At 45.0% G+C, this 6489-nt stretch overlaps 1 protein-coding gene across 1 annotated transcript in view; it reads right to left on the reverse strand.

The window, feature by feature from the left end:
- The window catches only part of FBXL16 (F-box and leucine rich repeat protein 16), a 31584-nt gene extending 25095 nt beyond the window's left edge, over nucleotides 1-6489 (reverse strand). The window contains exon 1 of the mRNA XM_085861318.1: nucleotides 6324-6489. The gene's annotated coding sequence lies outside the window, so the exon portion shown is untranslated. The remainder of the gene's footprint in view (nucleotides 1-6323) is intronic.

The following is a 6489-nucleotide window of genomic DNA, read 5'->3' on the forward strand; positions in this document are numbered from 1 at the left end:
AAGAGCTTTGGGTATTAAATTAAAATATTAAATAAATATTGTGTGCCCTTTCCGAGCCCTTTGACCCTGACCGGCCCATTTTCACACATCGCACACATTTTAACCTATTGTTGTGGTTGACGAAATTCGCAAACCACCATTCAGGTCCCTTAGGTGAGATATCTCTGTAAGTATATGTGTAGTTAGGCCCAAACCCGTTGTTTAGAGGGAATAAATGTCATTCATGCGGGCTGCGACCCTTTTAGATAGCCGTTTTTCTTTTACTATCTTTATTTTGGACCAGCCGCCATTACTACCATTACTACCACCACCAACCACGTCTCAACAGCCATCACACAACAGCCACCAACCGCAACGCCGCTTCACAACAACAGCCACGACCCTTGCCGTCACATCTCGCTCTCGCAACCATCGCATCACCGCCATTCCCGCGCCGCTTGTGGGCGCCGATCCTGGACTCGTGCAGGGTGAGCACCGAGCAGCGGGTGCAAAAACACCAGCCTTTCCGAAGCAATCGGATCAAAAACGATTCACGCCCACTTCTGTTCCATCCTATCGGCGAGCGTGGGGCGATTTGGCCCCGCCTCCAGGTGCGTCGGAGTATAATCGCTATATGCAGATTCGTGGATGAAAAAGCATTCACGCCCACTTTTCCTCTGTCCAATGGGGAGCCAGCCAGAGGTAAAGGGTCGAAGGTAAAGGAGCGAAGCCCGGGGGCTATAAAGGGCCGCGTTCGCTCGCCGAGTAGTGGAGTTGGGAAGGGTGAGTTGGAGTAGTCAAGTCAAGTCAAGTCAAGTCAAGTCAAGTCAAGTCAAGTCAAGTCAGGAAGTCAGTGAAGAGAAGGGTCGGAGAAAGCAGTTGGACGGAGCTGTGGAGAGTTGGAGAGGTGGCGGCGGCGGCGAAGGCAGTCGAGAGGGCGCTCGTGTCAGAGTCGGGGAGCTGCGGAGAGGGGAGGCCGATAACGCGACCGAGGTCGCGGTGGAGACGCTCGTCGCGGGACCCGAACCAGCGAGATATCCTCATCCCCCCGAGCATCAACAACCCCCTCCTGTTTCCCCCCCCCCCCCCCGTGCTGAGTTAGTGCGAGAAGGGGGCCCCGTTCCCACCCCATTCCAGACACTGTCCGCGAGGCCCGCGGAGTCGGGGCGCCACCGCCATTTTGCGGCTCATCACCAGACGGGTAGGCTTGATGCGGTCTCGGCCCCAGGCCCGTCTGCCCCCCTCATCGTGGAGGGTGGTCCCGTTTTCTTTTGCTTTGAGTATATGTGTTGTCGGCGCCGTCTGTGAAGTAAAACTGTATAAGTGTTGCCGTGTGCTCGGTAGTCGGTGCGAGATCTGCATTGTGTTTTGCTTTTACATTTGCTTTTTGTGCATTATTGTGGTGTTTCTTCTTTTACATTTGCTTTTGGTGTATAATTGTATATGTGTGCTATCCGTGTGCCATCGCGAAATAAATGTGCTTTATGTTGAACTGTTTTTCCCATTTCGCTTCGTCTTTTCCTCTATTGAATCTCCATCTTACTTCACGTAAAGGGTTGGTCGTGGGCTAAAACGCCCGATAATTAATCGAACCGTCGGGGTTGACGATAACACCGCTCGGTTATCCCGATAGTACGGAACGGGTCGCTTAAAGTGGCCCATGTCCGAAGTCGACCTGCGGTGAGGTGCGATCGCCCGGTCTACCCCCCGTGTGGGTACTTAGGTAGGTCGAATTTGGCGAGCAACCCTATCCCACGCGGGGGGCCGATTGGCACGATCATGGTGAGGCCGAAAGGCCCACCCGTGACTAGTTCCCGGCGTTAGTCCGAGAGGGTCACGACGGGATTGTCCGTCCGGTGGGCGACGTGCCGCGATTCGAGTTACGTGGCCGCTCGCACGCCGGCGGGCGCGAATCCGCAAGTACCGATCTTTAATATCAGTCAGTCAGTGGTTAGAAAGAGCTTTGGGTATTAAATTAAAATATTAAATAAATATTGTGTGCTCTTTCCGAGCCCTTTGACCCTGACTGGCCCATTTTCACACATCGCACACATTTTAACCTATATTCAGTCCCCTTCAGGATAAAGGCCTCTCTGGACTATTGGCCCACTCACCAGGCTTGCCATGTGTGAGATGGTGAGAAAATTAGCGAAGGATATTGTAATTTGTTCAGGGTGCTATCCCTCGCTCAAGCACTCTTAGTGAAATACGTCTTCGCATCTTAAATATCCACCAACGACCATCGCTGGCAGATGGGACGTCGGGCTTAATGTGTTTCCCATGATGCTGCCTGCATGCAAAATATCAGGATGACAGTTTATAGCCGAGTCAAGTTTTAACCCAACCAAGTCAAGATTTGAACCCAGCTCAGAGGCAAATGCACATACCTCTTGGCTATGCTGCCAGGCATTGGGATTGATGCCATACATGTATTCACACCTCGTTAAATAAAAAGCTATGCACTCATCGTGTATGTATTATTAACTCCATTTATTTCTCATATATATATACACACACACACACACACACACACACACACACACACACACACACACACACACACACACACACACACACACACACACACACACACACACACACACACACACACACACACACACACACACACACACACACACACACACACACACACACACACACACACGGTATATCAATTTATGTTTGTGGACCGGTACACAATACCCTGCTTGTTTCGAGATCTTTATCAGCAACAACCGAGATGTGTACAAGTATCAATTTGATCATGGTGAACGAGTATCAATTTGGCCATGGTGTATGAGTATCAATTTGACCACTGTGTACAAGTAACAATTTGACCATTGTGTACAAGTAACAATTTGACCATTGTGTACAAGTAACAATTTGACCATTGTGTAGAAGTAACAATTTGACCATTGTGTACAAGTAACAATTTCACCACTGTGTACAAGTATCAATTTCACCACTGTGTACAAGTAACAATTTGATCATGGTGAACGAGTATCAATTTGACCATGGTGTATGAGTATCAATTTGACCACTGTGTACAAGTATCAATTTGATCATGGTGAACAAGTATCAATTTGACCATGGTGTACGAGTATCAATTTGTCCACAGCGTACGAGTATTAATTTCACCACTGTGTACGAGGTATCAATTTGACCATTGTGTCGGAGTATCAATTTGTCCACAGTGTAAGTGGTATCAATTTGATCATGGTGTACGAGTATCAATTTCTCCACAGTGTAAGAGGTATCAATTTGGATAGCCTGGTGTTGGCGCAGTGGTTAGGGCAGCGGCTTGGGATCCAAAAGGTCCTGAGTTCAAGCCCCGTTGGGCCACTGAATTAATACACCACGGGGTTGACTCAGCCTGTCATCCTTCTGAGGTCGGCGAAGTGAGTACCAGTGTACTGGGCCGGTGTATACCCCGGTTAAAATAGGTGTACCATATCCCTGTGTCGTAAGAGGCGACCAGGGTTACGTCAGGAAGGGAATCCGGCGTAAAACATGTGCCAAATAACTATGCGGATCATACGGATGATTCGCTGTGGCGACCCCGAACGGGAGCAGCCGAAAGAAGAAGAAGAAGAAGAAGTACGAGTATCAATTTGACCATGGTGTCCCAGTTTCAATTTGATCATGGTGTACGAGTATCAATTTGATCATGGTGTACGAGGTATCAATGTGATCATGGTGTACGACTATCAATTTGACCATGGTGTACGAGTATCAATTTGATCATGGTGTATGAGTATCAATTTATCCATGGTGTACGAGTATCAATTTGACCATGATGTATGAGTATCAATTTATCCTGGTGTACGAGTATCAGTTTGACCATGGTGTATGAGTATCAATGTGATCATGGTGTACGAGTATCAATTTTATCATGTTGTAGGAGTATCAATTTGACCATGGTGTACCAGTATCAATTTGACCATGGTGTATGAGTATCAATTTGACCATGGTGTATGAGTATCAATTGGACCATGGTGTACGAGTATCAATTTGACCATCGTGTACGAGTATCAATTTTATCATGGTGTACGAGTATCAATTTGATCATGGTGTACGAGTATCAATTTGATCATGGTGTACGAGTATCAATTTGACCATGGTGTATGAGTATCAATTTGACCATGGTGTATGAGTATCAATTTGACCATGGTGTACGAGTCTCAATTTGACCATGGTGTACGAGTATCAATTTGACCATGGTGTACGAGTTTCAATTTGTTCATGGTGTACGAGTATCAATTTGACCATCGTGTACGAGTATCAATTTGACCATGGTGTATGAGCATCAATTGGACCATGGTGTATGAGTATCAATTTTATCATGGTGTACGAGTATCAATTTGACCTTGGTGTATGAGTATCAATTTGACCATGGTGTACGAGTATCAATTTGACCATGGTGTACGAGTATCAATTTGACCATGGTGTACCAGTATCAATTTGACCATGGTGTACGAGTATCAATTTGACCATGGTGTACGAGTATCAATTTGACCTTGGTGTACGAGTATCAATTTGACCATCGTGTACGAGTATCAATTTGACCATGGTGTACGAGTATCAATTTTATCATGGTGTATGAGTATCAATTTGATCATGATGTACGAGTATCAATTTGACCATGGTGTACGAGTATCATTTTGACCATGGTGTACGAGTATCAATTTGACCATGGTGTACGAGTATCAATTTGACCATGGTGTACGAGTATCAATTTGACCATGGTGTAGAGTATCAATTTGACCATGGTGTACGAGTATCAATTTGACCATGGTGTACGAGTATCAATTTGACCATGGTGTATGAGTATCAATTTGACCATGGTGTACGAGTATCAATTTGACCATGGTGTACGAGTATCAATTTGACCATGGTGTACGAGTATCAATTTGACCATGGTGTACGAGTATCAATTTGACCATGGTGTACGAGTATCAATTTTATCATGGTGTATGAGTATCAATTTGATCATGATGTACGAGTATCAATTTGACCATGGTGTACGAGTATCATTTTGACCATGGTGTACGAGTATCAATTTGACCATGGTGTACGAGTATCAATTTGACCATGGTGTACGAGTATCAATTTGACCATGGTGTACGAGTATCAATTTGACCATGGTGTACGAGTATCAATTTGACCATGGTGTACGAGTATCAATTTGACCATGGTGTACGAGTATCAATTTGACCATGGTATACGAGTATCAATTTGACCATGGTGTATGAGTATCAATTTGACCATGGTGTACGAGTATCAATTTGATCATGATGTACGAGTATCAATTTGACCATGGTGTACGAGTATCATTTTGACCATGGTGTACGAGTATCAATTTGACCATGGTGTACGAGTATCAATTTGACCATGGTGTACGAGTATCAATTTGACCATGGTGTATGAGTATCAATTTGACCATGGTGTACGAGTATCAATTTGACCATGGTGTACGAGTATCAATTTGACCATGGTGTACGAGTATCAATTTGACCATGGTGTACGAGTATCAATTTGACCATGGTGTATGAGTATCAATTTGACCATGGTGTACGAGTATCAATTTGACCATGGTGTATGAGTATCAATTGGACCATGGTGTACGAGTATCAATTTGACCATCGTGTACGAGTATCAATTTTATCATGGTGTACGAGTATCAATTTGATCATGGTGTACGAGTATCAATTTGATCATGGTGTACGAGTATCAATTTGACCATGGTGTACGAGTATCAATTTGACTATGGTGTTCGAGTATCAATTTGACCATGGTGTACGAGTATCAATTTTATCATGGTGTAGGAGTATCAATTTTATCATGGTGTACGAGTATCAATTTGACCATGGTGTACGAGTATCAATTTGACCATGGTGTACGAGTATCAATTTGACCATGGTGTACGAGTATCAATTTTATCATGGTGTATGAGTATCAATTTGATCATGATGTACGAGTATCAATTTGACCATGGTGTACGAGTATCATTTTGACCATGGTGTACGAGTATCAATTTGACCATGGTGTACGAGTATCAATTTGACTATGGTGTTCGAGTATCAATTTGACCATGGTGTACGAGTATCAATTTTATCATGGTGTAGGAGTATCAATTTTATCATGGTGTACGAGTATCAATTTGACCATGGTGTACGAGTATCAATTTGACCATGGTGTACGAGTATCAATTTGACCATGGTGTATGAGTATCAATTGGACCATGGTGTGTATGTGTCACAGAAGCGGACGAGGGGTGCGGAGTGAGCGCGTGCCGCAGCGCGATGGGATTTCAGGACCAGGGAGAGCGCATCACGTTCACCAACCTGCAGCCTCGTCCGCCTCCGGTCTCTTCACCCCATACGTTCTCGGACCTCGTCGCGGTCACGTTTAAGGTGCTTTGGCTGAGAAGCGAAGACAAGGTTTTACGGTTACCCGCTGAGCGAGAGCGAAAAAAGCTTTTCAACCTCGGATCGGATTGTCGAACGTTTG

Source organism: Eptatretus burgeri, chromosome 17, assembly GCF_056783735.1.
Source record: "Eptatretus burgeri isolate ZD-2024b chromosome 17, Ebu_testis_v1, whole genome shotgun sequence".
NCBI classification, from domain to species: Eukaryota; Metazoa; Chordata; class Myxini; order Myxiniformes; family Myxinidae; genus Eptatretus; species Eptatretus burgeri.